This window comes from Ranitomeya variabilis, chromosome 2, assembly GCF_051348905.1.
Source record: "Ranitomeya variabilis isolate aRanVar5 chromosome 2, aRanVar5.hap1, whole genome shotgun sequence".
Taxonomy (NCBI): Eukaryota; Metazoa; Chordata; class Amphibia; order Anura; family Dendrobatidae; genus Ranitomeya; species Ranitomeya variabilis.
In genome coordinates this window covers 1040262657-1040277271 of record NC_135233.1, presented here as the reverse complement: position 1 = coordinate 1040277271, position 14615 = coordinate 1040262657, and positions in this window count along the sequence as shown.

The following is a 14615-nucleotide window of genomic DNA, read 5'->3' as shown; positions in this document are numbered from 1 at the left end:
CGTTTTATCGCTAACTTTTCTAGCATTGTGAAACCTTTGACGGATATGACCAAGAAGGGCTCCGATGTGGTTAATTGGGCTCCTGCTGCCGTGGAGGCTTTCCAGGAGTTGAAACGTCGGTTTACTTCGGCGCCTGTTTTGTGCCAGCCTGATGTCTCGCTTCCCTTTCAAGTTGAGGTGGATGCTTCAGAGATTGGAGCAGGGGCCGTTTTGTCGCAGAGAGGCCCTGGTTGCTCTGTTATGAGACCTTGCGCCTTTTTCTCTAGGAAGTTTTCGCCTGCGGAGCGAAATTATGATGTGGGCAATCGGGAGTTGTTGGCCATGAAATGGGCATTTGAGGAGTGGCGTCATTGGCTCGAGGGTGCTAAGCATCGTGTGGTGGTCTTGACTGATCACAAAAATCTGATGTATCTCGAGTCTGCTAAACGCCTGAATCCTAGACAGGCCCGCTGGTCATTGTTTTTCTCCCGATTTGACTTTGTTGTCTCGTATTTACCAGGTTCAAAGAATGTGAAGGCCGATGCTCTTTCCAGGAGCTTTGTGCCTGATGCTCCTGGAGTCGCTGAACCTGTTGGTATTCTTAAGGATGGTATTATCTTGTCAGCTATTTCTCCTGATCTGCGACGTGTGTTGCAGAGATTTCAGGCTGATAGGCCTGATTCTTGTCCACCTGACAGACTGTTTGTGCCTGATAAGTGGACCAGCAGAGTCATTTCCGAGGTTCATTCCTCGGTGTTGGCAGGTCACCCAGGAATTTTTGGCACCAGAGATCTGGTGGCCAGATCCTTTTGGTGGCCTTCCTTGTCTAGGGATGTGCGGTCATTTGTACAGTCCTGTGGGACTTGTGCTCGAGCTAAGCCTTGCTGTTCTCGTGCCAGCGGGTTGCTCTTGCCCTTGCCTGTCCCTAAGAGACCTTGGACACATATCTCCATAGATTTCATTTCTGATCTTCCGGTGTCTCAGGGCATGTCTGTTATCTGGGTGATATGTGATCGCTTCTCCAAGATGGTCCATTTGGTTCCTTTGCCTAAACTGCCTTCCTCTTCCGATCTGGTTCCTGTGTTTTTCCAGAACGTGGTTCGTTTGCACGGCATCCCTGAGAATATTGTGTCAGACAGAGGATCCCAGTTCGTTTCCAGATTCTGGCGATCCTTTTGTAGTAGGATGGGCATTGACTTGTCATTTTCGTCTGCTTTCCATCCTCAGACTAATGGACAGACGGAGCGAACTAATCAGACTTTGGAGGCTTATTTGAGGTGTTTTGTCTCTGCTGATCAGGACGATTGGGTGACCTTCTTGCCGTTAGCTGAGTTTGCCCTTAATAATCGGGCTAGTTCCGCCACCTTGGTTTCGCCGTTTTTCTGCAACTCTGGTTTCCACCCTCGTTTTTCTTCGGGTCATGTGGAACCTTCTGACTGCCCTGGGGTGGATTCTGTGGTGGATAGGTTGCAGCGGATCTGGAATCTTGTGGTGGACAACTTGAAGTTGTCACAGGAGAGGGCTCAGCGCTTTGCCAACCGCCGCCGCGGTGTGGGTCCCCGACTACGTGTTGGGGATTTGGTGTGGCTTTCTTCCCGCTTTGTTCCTATGAAGGTTTCCTCTCCCAAATTTAAACCTCGTTTTATTGGTCCTTACAAGATATTGGAAATTCTTAATCCTGTATCCTTTCGCCTGGATCTTCCTGTGTCGTTTGCTATCCACAACGTGTTTCATAGGTCCTTGTTGCGGCGGTACGTTGTGCCTGTGGTTCCTTCTGCTGAGCCTCCTGCTCCGGTGTTGGTTGAGGGCGAGTTGGAGTACGTGGTGGAGAAGATCTTGGATTCTCGTCTCTCCAGGCGGAGGCTTCAGTACCTGGTCAAGTGGAAGGGCTATGGTCAGGAAGATAATTCCTGGGTGGTCGCCTCTGATGTTCATGCGGCCGATTTAGTTCGTGCCTTTCACGCCGCTCATCCTGATCGCCCTGGTGGTCGTGGTGAGGGTTCGGTGACCCCTCACTAAGGGGGGGGTACTGTTGTGATTTTGCTTTTTGCTCCCTCTAGTGGTCATTAGTGATTTGACTCTGGAGCGTCTGTCTTTTCCTATATCCTCACCTGGGCCGTTAGTTCAGGGGCGTTGCTATATAAGCTCCCTGGACCTTCAGTTCAATGCCTGGCATCGTTGAAATCAGAGCTAATCTGTTGTGCTCTTGTCCTCTGATCCTGGTTCCTGTTTTTCAAGCTAAGTCTGCTTCTTTGCTTTTTGCTTTTGTTTTGTTTGGTATTTTTGTCCAGCTTGTTCCTATCTGTATCCTGACCTTTGCTGGAAGCTCTAGGGGGCTGGTGTTCTCCCCCCGGACCGTTAGACGGTTCGGGGGTTCTTGAATCTCCAGCGTGGATTTTTATAGGGTTTTTGTTGACCAGATAAGTTATCTTGCTATATTCTGCTATTAGTAAGCTGGCCTCTCTTTGCTGAACCTGGTTCATTTCTGTGTTTGTCATTTCCTCTTACCTCACCGTTATTATTTGTGAGGGGGCTTGTATCTTGCTTTGGGGTCCCTTTCTCTGGAGGCAAGAGAGGTCTTTGTTTTCTTCTCCTAGGGGTAGTTAGATTCTCCGGCTGGCGCGAGTCATCTAGCGATCTCCGTAGGCATGATCCCCGGCTACTTCTAGTGTTGGCATTAGGAGTAGCTATTTGGTCAACCCAGTTACCACAGCCCTATGACCTGGATTTTTGTATCTTGCAGACTTACACGTTCCTCTGAGACCCTGTCCACTGGGGTCATAACAGTTAGGTGTGTGTTGGGGTTACAGTTGTGGTTAGGGTTGGGATTAGGGTTAGGATTAGGGTTAGGGTTGGAATTAGGGTTACGGGTGTGTTGGGGTTAGGGTTGTGGTTAGGGGTGTGTTGGGGTTAGGGTTGTGATTAGGGTTATGGCTACAGTTGGGATTAGGATTAGGGGTGTGTTGGGGTTAGTGTTGAAGTTAGAATTGAGGGGTTTCCACTGTTTAGGCACATCAGGGGTCTCCAAACGCAACATGGCGCCACCATTGATTCCAGCCAATCTTGCGTTCAAAAAGTCAAATGGTGCTCCCTCCCTTCCAAGCCCCGACGTGCGCCCAAACAGTGGTTTACCCCCACATTTGGGGTACCAGCGTACTCAGGACAAACTGGGCAACAACTGTTGGGGTCCAATTTCTCCTGTTACCCTTGCAAAAATAAAAAATTACTTGCTAAAACATCTTTTTTGAGGAAAGAAAAATGATTTTTTATTTTCACGGCTCTGCGTTGTAAACTTCTGTGAAGCACTTGGAGGTTGAACGTGCTCACCACACATCTAGATAAGTTCCTTGGGGGGTCTAGTTTTCAAAATGGGGTCACTTGTGGGGTGTTTCTACTGTTTAGGCATATCAGGGGCTCTGCAAACGTAACATGATGCCCGCAGACCATTCCATCAAAGTCTGCATTCCAAAACGTCACTACTTCCCTTCCGAGCCCCGGCATGTGCCCAAACAGTGGTTTACCCCCACATATGGGGTATCAGCGTACTCAGGAGAAACTGGACAACAACTTTTGGGGTCCAATTTCTCCTGTTACCCTTGCAAAAATAAAAAATTCTGGGCTAAAAAAATATTTTTGAGGAAAGGAAACACATTTATTATTTTCACGGCTCTGCGTTATAAACTTCTGTGAAGCACTTGGGGGTTCAAAGTGCTCACCACACATCTAGATAAGTTCCCTTGGGGGTCTAGTTTCCAAAATGGAGTCACTTGTGGGGAGTTCCTACTGTTTAGGCACATCAGGGGCTCTGCAAACGCAACATGACGCCCGCAGCGTATTCCATCAAAGTCTGCATTTCAAAACGTCACTACTTCCCTTCCGAACCCCGACGTGTGCCAAAACAGTGGTTTACCCCCACATATGGGGTATCAGCGTACTCAGGAGAAACTGGACAACAACTTTTCAGGTCCAATTTCTCCTGTTACCCTTGGGAAAATAAAAAATTGTGGGCTAAAAAATCATTTTTGAGAAAAGAAAAATTATTTTTTATTTTCACGGCTCTGCGTTATAAACTTCTGTGAAGCACTTGGGGGTTCAAAGTGCTCACCACACATCTAGATTAGTTCCTTGGGAGGTTTAGTTTCCAAAATGGGGTCACTTGTGCGGGAGCTCCAATGTTTAGGCACACAGGGGCTCTCTAAACGCGACATGGTGTCCGCTAATGATTGGAGCTAATTTTCCATTAAAAAAGCCAAATGGTGTGCCTTCCTTTCCGAGCCCTGCCGTGCACCCAAACAGTGGTTTACCCCCACATATGGGGTATCATCGTACTCAGGACAAACTGGACAACAACATTTGGGGTCCAATTTCTCCTACTACCCTTGGGAAAATAAAAAATTCTGGGCTAAAAATCATTTTTGAGGAAAGAAAAATTATTTTTTATTTTCACGGCTCTGCGTTATAAACTTCTGTGAAGCACCTGGGGGTTATAAGTGCTCACTATGCATCTAGATAAGTTCCTTGGGGGGTCTAGTTTCCAAAATGGGGTCACTTGTAGGGGAGCTCCAATGTTTAGGCACACAGGGGCTCTCCAAACACGACATGGTGTCCGCTAACGATTGGAGCTAATTTTCCATTCAAAAAGTCAAATGGCACGCCTCCCCTTCCGAGCCTTGCCGTGCACCCAAACAGTGGTTTACCCCCACATATGTGGTATCGGCGTACTCAGGAGAAATTGCCCAACAAATTTTAGGATCCATTTTATCCTGTTGCCCATGTGAAAATGAAAAAATTGAGGCTAAAATAATTTTTTTGTGAAAAAAAAGTACTGTTTCATTTTTACGGATCAATTTGTGAAGCACCTGGGGGTTTAAAGTGCTCACTATGCTTCTAAATAAGTTCCTTGGGGGGTCTAGTTTCCAAAATGGGGTCACTTGTGGGGGAGCTCCAATGTTTAGGCACACAGGGGCTCTCCAAACTTGACATGGTGTCTGCTAGCGATGGATATAATTTTTCATTCAAAAAGTCAAATGGCGCTCCTTCCCTTCCGAGCCTTACCATGTGCCCAAACAGTGGTTTACCCCCACATGTGAGGTATCGGCGTACTCAGGAGAAATTGTCCAACAAATTTTAGGATCCATTTTATCCTGTTGCCCATGTGAAAATGAAAAAATTGAGGCTAAAATAATTTTTTTGTGAAAAAAAAGTACTGTTTCATTTTTACGGATCAATTTGTGAAGCACCTGGGGGTTTAAAGTGCTCACTATGCTTCTAGATAAGTTCCTTGGGGGGTCTAGTTTCCAAAATGGGGTCACTTGTGGGGGGAGCTCCAATGTTTAGGCACACGGGGGCTCTCCAAACGCGACATGGTGTCCGCTAAAGATTGGAGCCAATTTTTCATTCAAAAAGTCAAATGGCGCTCCTTCCCTTCCGAGCCCTGCCGTGCGCCCAAACAGTGGTTTACCCCCACATATGAGGTATCAGCGTACTCAGGACAAATTGGACAACAACGTTCGTGGTCCAGTTTCTCCTTTTACCCTTGGGAAAATAAAAAAAATTTCGCTAAAAGATAATTTTTGTGACTAAAAAGTTAAATGTTCATTTTTTACTTCCATGTTGCTGCTGTGAAACACCTGAAGGGTTAATAAACTTCTTGAATGTGGTTTTGAGCACCTTGAGGGGTGCAGTTTTTAGAATGGTGTCACTTTTGGGTATTTTCAGCCATATAGAACCCTCAAACTGACTTCAAATGTGAGGTGGTCCCTAAAAAAAATGGTTTTGTAAATTTTGTTGTAAAAATGAGAAATGACTGGTCAAATTTTAACCCTTATAACTTCCTAGCAAAAAAAAAATTTGTTTCCAAAATTGTGCTGATGTAAAGTAGACATGTGGGAAATGTTATTTATTAACTATTTTGTGTCACATAACTCTCTGGTTTAACAGAATAAAAATTCAAAATGTGAAAATTGCGAAATTTTCAAAATTTTTGCCAAATTTCTGTTTTTTTCACAAATAAACTCAGAAATTATCGACCTAAATTTACCACTAACATGAAGCCCAATATGTCACGAAAAAACAATCTCAGAATCGCTAGGATCCGTTGAAGCGTTCCTGAGTTATTACCTCATAAAGGGACACTGGTCAGAATTGCAAAAAACGGCAAGGTCATTAAGGCCAAAATAGGCTGGGTCATGAAGGGGTTAATATCTTAGCTCAACCAGGGAGTCCTGGGTAATAGTCTCAGGTTCTTGCAGAGCAGCAACAGTTTACATGTCCAGCAAATGCAGATGGAAGTAAACACGAGCAGCAGATGAAGGAGGATTACTGGAACTGGTGTATGCAGCAGGAACTCAGAGCAGAGTAGCAGGATAACCCCACAGGTTCACAGGAGCAGGTATATAGCCAGGGAGTCACCAGAGGTCAGGAGCTGGATGCAAGGCAGAATACTCTAGCACAGACTGAAGGCTGGGGTGTTTTATAGCAGGAAGACACAGTGCACATGAGACCAAAGATGCCATCTTGGAAAAGGGCAGTAAAGCACAAAAGGCACGAAATCCCACTTATTAAACTTGACAGAGCACACCTGTGAAGTGAAAACCATTTCCGGTGACTACCTCTTGAAGCTCATCAAGAGAATGCCAAGAGTGTGCAAAGCAGTCATCAAAGCAAAAGTTGGCTTCTTTGAAGAACCTATAATATAAGACATATTTTCAGTTGTTTCACACTTTTTTGCTAAGTATATAATTCCACATGTGTTAATTCATAGTTTTGATGACTTCAGTGTGAATTTACAATTTTCATAGTCATGAAAATACACAAAAATCTTTAAATGAGAAGGTGTGTCCAAACTTTTGGTCTGTACTGTACGTTGGAGAAGATGACCCTTCAAGCAAGTCCTCATCAGACTGATAAGTGTTCTTTTCTCAAGAAATCCTGCTTACTTCTATTACACTGTTTGACTCCCATATTTTTGCACTGTTTTAGGGCTCTTTCACACGTCCTGATATTTCCGGTACCGGAAAAACCGGTACCGGAGATATCCGTGTCCGTATGTCCGTGTGCTCAAGTGGCACATACGTGCGGCATCCGTTTGCCGCCCGTGAGGACCACACGGACCGTGCAGGAGAGACAGCGCTACACTAAGCGCTGTCCCCCCCGCATGTGGTGCTGAAGGCAGAATTCATCTCTTCTCCCCCAGCGTTCGTTGGAGAGAAGAGATGAAAGATCTTTTTTTTGGGGGGGGGGGTGAAAAATAAAGTTTGCATGTGCGTCCGCGTCCCCCCCCAGTGCGCCGCCTGGCCCCTTGCAGAAGAAATACTCACCTAGCTCCCGCGATGTCTCCTCTGTCCTCTCCGCGCTGGCAGCTTCTCCTGTGTGAGCGGTCACGTGGGAGCGCTCATTACAGTCAGTGAATATTCCCTGACTGTAATGAGCGGTCCCACGTGACCGCTCACACAGGAGAAGGGGCCAGCGCGGAGAGGACAGAGGAGACATCGCAGGAGCTGGCCGGGTGAGTATTTCTGCGGCAAGGGGCCAGGCGGCGCACTGGGGGGGGGGAGGTGGGGGGGCACATGAAAACTTTATTTTTCACAAAAAAAAAAAAACTTGATCTTTCATCTCTTCTCTCCGGCGGGGGAGAAGAGATGAATTCCGCCTTCAGCACCACACGCGGGGGGGACAGCGCTTACTGTAGCGCTGTCTCTCCTGCGGGCGGTACATGCACACGGAGGAGAGTGCACACTGTTCTCCGTGTGCACGTGTGCTGTCCGTATTGTGGTCTGTGCTGCTGGTAGAAAACGGACATGTCTACGTGTTTTCAGCACGGACATACGGTCCGTGTGAAAACACGAACATGTGCATAGACCCATTCATTTGAATGGGTCTACGTGTGTCAGTGTCTCCGGTACGTGAGAAAACTGTCACTACACGTACCGGAGACACTGACGTGTGAAAGAGGCCTTATTGTTAGTTATATTCTACTGCTTCCTCCCTGTGAGGAGAACCTGATTCCTGTTAATAAACCCTTCAACTGTTGGTCTGTCTGTTCCGTGGTGACACACTCAGTACCTGCATACTATTACAATGCCATATACCTGTGATGTGTAAGCAGGATTATATCTATCCATACATGCTGAGGTTTGTTGTGGAAGGACTGAAAACAGACTTTTCTGTCTGTCTGAATCTCAGCGGCTATGAACTTCTAAATATCAGAAACGCTAAACATTTTCAGCATATCAAATAAAGTTACAGTATAGATGTAATAGGAGTCTAGGACATTTCAGGTAAATAAACTGAAAATGTTTTTTCATCCTCGGTAACACACAGTGTTTCTATATCCCTCCATCAGAAAATGAAATTATTAGACAACTTTTCTGTAAATGCTGAAAGATAAGAAATTTCCATTAAAGTAAATTGCACGGCTACTGGAATCTTTGCCTTCAAGGCTTTTCTTATTAGAAGCGGAACAGTATATAATTGTCAAACATCTTACCATCAGAAAGATCATCTTGAGTTCCTGAGTGGTTTTATTATGCAAAGTAGAAGCATGGATCGAACAAACAAGTGTGACATTCCTGATAGATATGATAATGCACATTGACGTAAACAAAATCTGTAAATGCATTATTAATGTGATAACAACATCAAGGGGATATAGAACGTTACGTGATAAGTAGAGATGGGCGGACACCGGGATGTTCGGGTCCGACTGATTCGGCTGAACGGTTACAAAAAGTTTGGGTTCGGTTACCGGAATAGTACTCGGACCTGAACCCGGACCCTATTCACTTGAATGGGGAGCCTGAACATCCAGTGTTTGCCATGACAGCGTGGCACCGCTTCTGATCGGCAGAAAAATCATCACCGCCTGTCAGACAGATGCGGTTCCCATGCTGTCAAAAGACAGCATGAGCCAGCAGCTGTGATCGGAGGTGTAAAGTTTACCTCCGGTCACTAGTATCAGCTGATGGGACTACTGCCTCCATCAGCCGACTCCTGCTGTCGCTAATAACAGCGCGAGCAGGAGCAGCTGATGGGATTATTCATCAGCCAGTGTCTGCGCTATAAATAAATAATAAAAATAAAAAATGGCATGAGTTCTCCTGTATTTATGATAAACAGCCAGACAAAACTCACAGCTTTGAGCAGGGGTTTGGACCAGATGACCCAGGAGGTCCCTTCCCACTTTACCATTCTATGATTCTATGGTTTAACCTTTAGCTGTAAGCTTCAGCAATGCTGGTTATCAAGAATAGCGGGGTTTCCACTCCGTTATTTTAATTATTTAAATAAATAATTTTAAATATGGAAAGGCTCATATGGAGCCGAAACGTTGCTCAGACAAGGTTGATTAATCATTCCACATTTTCACTGAAGGAATGGAGTGCTGCCTCATTTTCTGAATTTCTATTAACTTGGCTAATCGATGGACGGATTGCCTGGGGGCCTTGCACTGTTAAATCACCACTAGCACAGAGAGAAAAAGTCTCACGTTGCAGAGGCGAGTTCACTACAGTTCAAATTCACCGCAGTGAAATTCTAATGGTGAACTCACCTTTGCACCGTGAGACTTTTTCTCACTGTGCTAGTGGTGATCTATGTTGTGAATTCTGCTCTTGGGCTCCCTCCGGTGGTTATAAGTGGTAGCGCTGCTGTCTTTGGATCGCAGAATTCATCAGGTGTGTCCACTTATTGCAATTCTGACTGGGCTATTTAGTCTTGCTTGACCCTTTAGTCAGTGCCAGTTGTCCATTGTTCCTGGAGGATTCACATCCCTGCCTGGTCTCTCCTGCTTTGCTGTTCATTTCAACAAAGATAAGTTCTGGCTTTGTTTTTTGCAGTCCACATGCTGTGGGCCTTATAGTTCAGTTCCTTTCCATGTTTTGTCTTGTCCAGCTTGGTCTGTATAAGGATTTGCTCAGCCAAGCTGGTATCTCTGGAGATGCAGATATACCCTCCATATCTTTAGTTAGATGTGGAGATTTTGTATATTCTGTGATGGATATTTTCTAGTGTTTTAATACTGACCGCATAGTACTCTGTCCTATCCTTTCTATTTAGCTAGAGCGGCCTCCTTTGCTAAATCCTGATTTCAGTCTGCGTATGTTATTTCCCTCTCCTCTCACAGTCAATATTTGTGGGGGGCTGTCTATCCTTTGGGGATTTTCTCTGAGGCAAGATAGTTTTCCCTTTTCTATCTTTAGGGGTATCTAGTCCACCGGCTGTGTCGAGGTGTCTAGGGAGTGTTAGGTACATCCCACGGCTACTTCTAGTTGCGGTGTTAAGTTCAGGGTCTGCGGTTAGTACAGGTACCACCTTCTCCAGAGTACGGCTCATGCTGCTCCTAGGCCACCAGATCATAACAGTACAACTAGCCAACAATGAGTTAATCGCATCTCAGAAGAAGGGAAGGAAAGTGCTGAGCCATTTTTTTCTGTAGTCTGTTATGTCTTTCCTTCCCTCTTTTCCTCTGGGTGACTCAGGAGTTTGGCGCTGGCATGGATGTTCAGGAATTAGCTTCTCATGTGGATCAACTTGCTGCTAGAGTACAGGGTATTTCCGATTATATCGTTCAGACACTGGTTTTAGAGCCTAGAATTCCAACTCCTGATTTGTTTTTTGGGGACAGGTCCAAATTTTTGATCTTTAAAAATAACTGTAAACTGTTTTTTTCTCTGAAACCCGGTCCTCTGGTGATCCCATCCAGCAGGTTAAAATTGTCATCTCTCTGCTGCGTGGTGATCCTCAGGATTGGGCATTTTCCCTGGAATCTGGGAATCCGGTTTTGCTTAATTTAGACACCTTTTTTCAGGCGCTAGGGTTATTGTATGATGAACCTAATTCAGTGGATCATGCTGAGAAGACCTTGTTGGCCCTGTGTCAGGGTCAAGAAGCGGCAGAATTGTATTGCCAGAAATTTAGAAAATGGTCTGTGCTGACTAAATGGAATGAGGATGCCTTGGCGGCAATTTTCAGAAAGGGTCTTTCTGAATCCGTTAAAGATGTTATGGTGGGGTTCCCCACGCCTGCTGGTCTGAGTGATTCTATGTCTCTGGCCATTCAGATTGATCGGCGCTTGCGTGAGCGCAGAGTTGTGCACACTATGGCGTTGTCCTCCGAGCGGAGTCCTGAGCCTATGCAGTGTGATAGGATTTTGTCTAGAGCTGAACGACAAGGATTCAGATGTCAGAATAGGTTGTGTTTTTACTGCGTCGATTCTGCTCATGTTATTTCTGATTGCCCTAAGCGTACAAAGAGAATCGCTAGTTCCGTTACCATCAGTACTGTACAACCTAAATTTCTGTTATCTGTGACCCTGATCTGCTCATTATCGTCATTTTCTGTCATGGCATTTGTGGATTCAGGCGCCGCTTTGAACTTAATGGACTTAGAATTTGCAAACGTTGTGGTTTCCCCTTGCAGCCTTTGCAGAACCCTATTCCTTTGAGGGGTATTGATGCTACACCGTTGGCTAAAAATAAACCTCAGTTTTGGACACAGCTGACCATGTGCATGGCGCCAGCCCATCAGGAAGATTGTCGCTTTCTGGTGTTGCAGAATTTGCATGATGCTATTGTGCTGGGTTTCCCATGGTTACAGGTACATAATCCGGTGTTAGATTGGAAATCTATGTCTGTGACTAGTTGGGGTTGTCAGGGGGTTCATGGTGACATTCCTTTGATGTCAATTTCCTCTTCTCCTTCTTCTGAAATTCCTGAGTTTTTGTCAGATTTCCAGGATGTATTCGATGAGCCCAAGTCCAGTTCCCTTCCACCGCATAGGGACTGTGATTGTGCTATTGACTTGGTTCCAGGCTGTAAGTTCCCTAAAGGCCGACTTTTCAACCTGTCTGTGGCAGAACATGCCGCCATGCGGAGTTATGTTAAGGAGTCTTTGGAGAAGGGGCATATTCGGCCATCTTCTTCACCTTTGGGAGCAGGGTTTTTTTTTGTTGCCAAGAAGGATGGCTCCTTGAGACCCTGTATTGATTATCGCCTCTTGAATAAGATCACGGTCAAATTCCAATACCCTTTGCCTTTGCTTTCTGATTTGTTTGCTAGGATTAAGGGGGCTAGTTGGTTTACTAAGATTGACCTTCGAGGGGCATATAATATTGTTCGTATTAAGCAGGGTGACGAATGGAAAACTGCGTTTAATACGCCCGAAGGCCATTTTGAATACCTTGTGATGCCATTCGGGCTCTCTCTTGCTCCATCTGTGTTTCAGTCCTTCATGCATGATATCTTTCGGAATTATCTTGATAAATTCATGATTGTATATTTGGATGATATTTTGATTTTTTCCGATGATTGGGAGTCTCATGTGAAACAGGTCAGGATGGTATTTCAGATCCTTCGTGATAATGCTTTATTTGTGAAGGGGTCTAAGTGCCTCTTTGGAGTGCAGAAGGTTTCTTTTTTGGGCTTCATTTTTTCTCCATCATCTATAGAAATGGATCCAGTTAAGGTTCAGGCCATTCATGATTGGATTCAGCCCACATCCATGAACAGCCTTCAGAAATTTTTGGGCTTTGCTAATTTTTATGATAACAGAAATTTAGGTTGTACAGTACTGATGGTAACGGAACTAGCGATTCTCTTTGTACGCTTAGGGCAATCAGAAATAACATGAGCAGAATCGCCGCAATAAAAACACAACCTATTCTGACGTCTGAATCCTTGTCGTTCAGCTCTAGACAAAATCCTATCACACTGCATAGGCTCAGTACTCCGCTCGGAGGACCACGCCATAGTGTGCACAACTCTGCGCTCGCGCAAGCGCCGATCAATCTGAATGGCCAGAGACATAGAATCACTCAGACCAGCAGGCGTGGGGAACCCCACCATAACATCTTTAACGGACTCAGAAAGACCCTTTCTGAAAATTACCGCCAAGGCATCCTCATTCCATTTAGTCAGCACAGACCATTTTCTAAATTTCTGGCAATAAGATTCTGCCGCTTCTTGACCCTGACACAGGGCCAACAAGGTCTTCTCAGCATGATCCACTGAATTAGGTTCATTATACAATAACCCTAGCGCCTGAAAAAAGGTGTCTACATTAAGCAGAGCCGGATTCCCAGATTCCAGGGAAAATGCCCAATCCTGAGGATCACCGCGCAGCAGAGAAATGACAATTTTAACCTGCTGTATGGGATCACCAGAGGAACGTGGTTTCAGAGCAAAAAACATTTTACAGTTATTTTTAAAGCTCAAAGATTTGGACCTGTCCCCAAAAAACAAATCAGGAGTTGGAATTCTAGGCTCTAAAACCGTAGTCTGAACGATATAATCGGAAATACCCTGTACTCTAGCAGCAAGCTGATCCACACGAGAAGTCAATCCCTGAACATCCATGTCAGCGCCAAAATCCTGAGCCACCCAGAGGTAAAGAGGGAAAAAAAGACACCACAGACTACAGAAAAAAAATGGCTCAGCACTTTCCTTCCCTTCTTTTGAGAAGCAACTAACTCATTGTTGGCCAGTTGTACTGTTATGATCTGGTGGCCTAGGAGCAGCATGAGACGTACCCTGGAGAAGGTGGTACCTGTACTGACCATGGACCCAGAACTTAACACCGCAACTAGAAGTAGCCGTGGGATGTTCCTGACACTCCCTAGACACCTCGTCACAGCCGGAGGACTAAATACCCCTAGAGAAAGATAGGACAGAGTACTATGCGGTCAGTATTAAAATACTAGAAAGTATCCACAACAGAAAATACAAAATCTCCACATCTAACTAAAGATATAGAGGGTATATCTGCATCTCCAGAGATACCAGCTTGGATGAGCAAGTCCTTATACAGACCAAGCTGGACAAGACAAAACATACAAATGCACTGAACTATAAAGCCCACAGCATGTGGACTGCAAAAACAAAGCCAGAACTTATCTTTGTAGAAATGAACTGCAAAACAGGAGAGACCAGGCAGAGATGTGAATCCTCCAAGAACAATGGACAACTGGCACTGACTAAAGGGTGGAACAAAACTAAATAGCCCAGAGAAATGCATTAAGTGGACCCACCTGATGAAATGCTGTGATTGAAGACAGCAGCGCTACCACTTATAACCACCGAAGGGAGCCCAAGAGCAGAATTCACAACAGGTTGTCAGGGGGTTCATGGTGATGTTCCTTTGATGTCAATTTCCTCTTCCCCCTCTTCTGAAATTCCTGAGTTTTTGTCAGATTTCCAGGATGTATTCGATGAGCCCAAATCCAGTTCCCTTCCACCGCATAGGGACTGTGATTGTGCTATTGACTTGATTCCAGGCTGTAAGTTCCCTAAGGGCCGACTTTTCAACTTGTCTGTGCCAGAATATGCCGCCATGCGGAGTTATGTTAAGGAGTCTTTGGAGAAGGGGCATATTCGGCCATCTTCTTCACCATTGGGAGCAGGTTTTTTTTTTGTTGCCAAGAAGGATGGCTCCTTGAGACCCTGTATTGATTATCGCCTCTTGAATAAAATCACGGTCAAATTCCAATACCCTTTGCCTTTGCTTTCTTATTTGTTTGCTAGGATTAAGGGGGCTAGTTGGTTTACTAAGATTGACCTTCGAGGGGCATATAATCTTGTTCGTATTAAGCAGGGTGACGAATGGAAAACTGCGTTTAATACGCTCGAAGGCCATTTTGAATA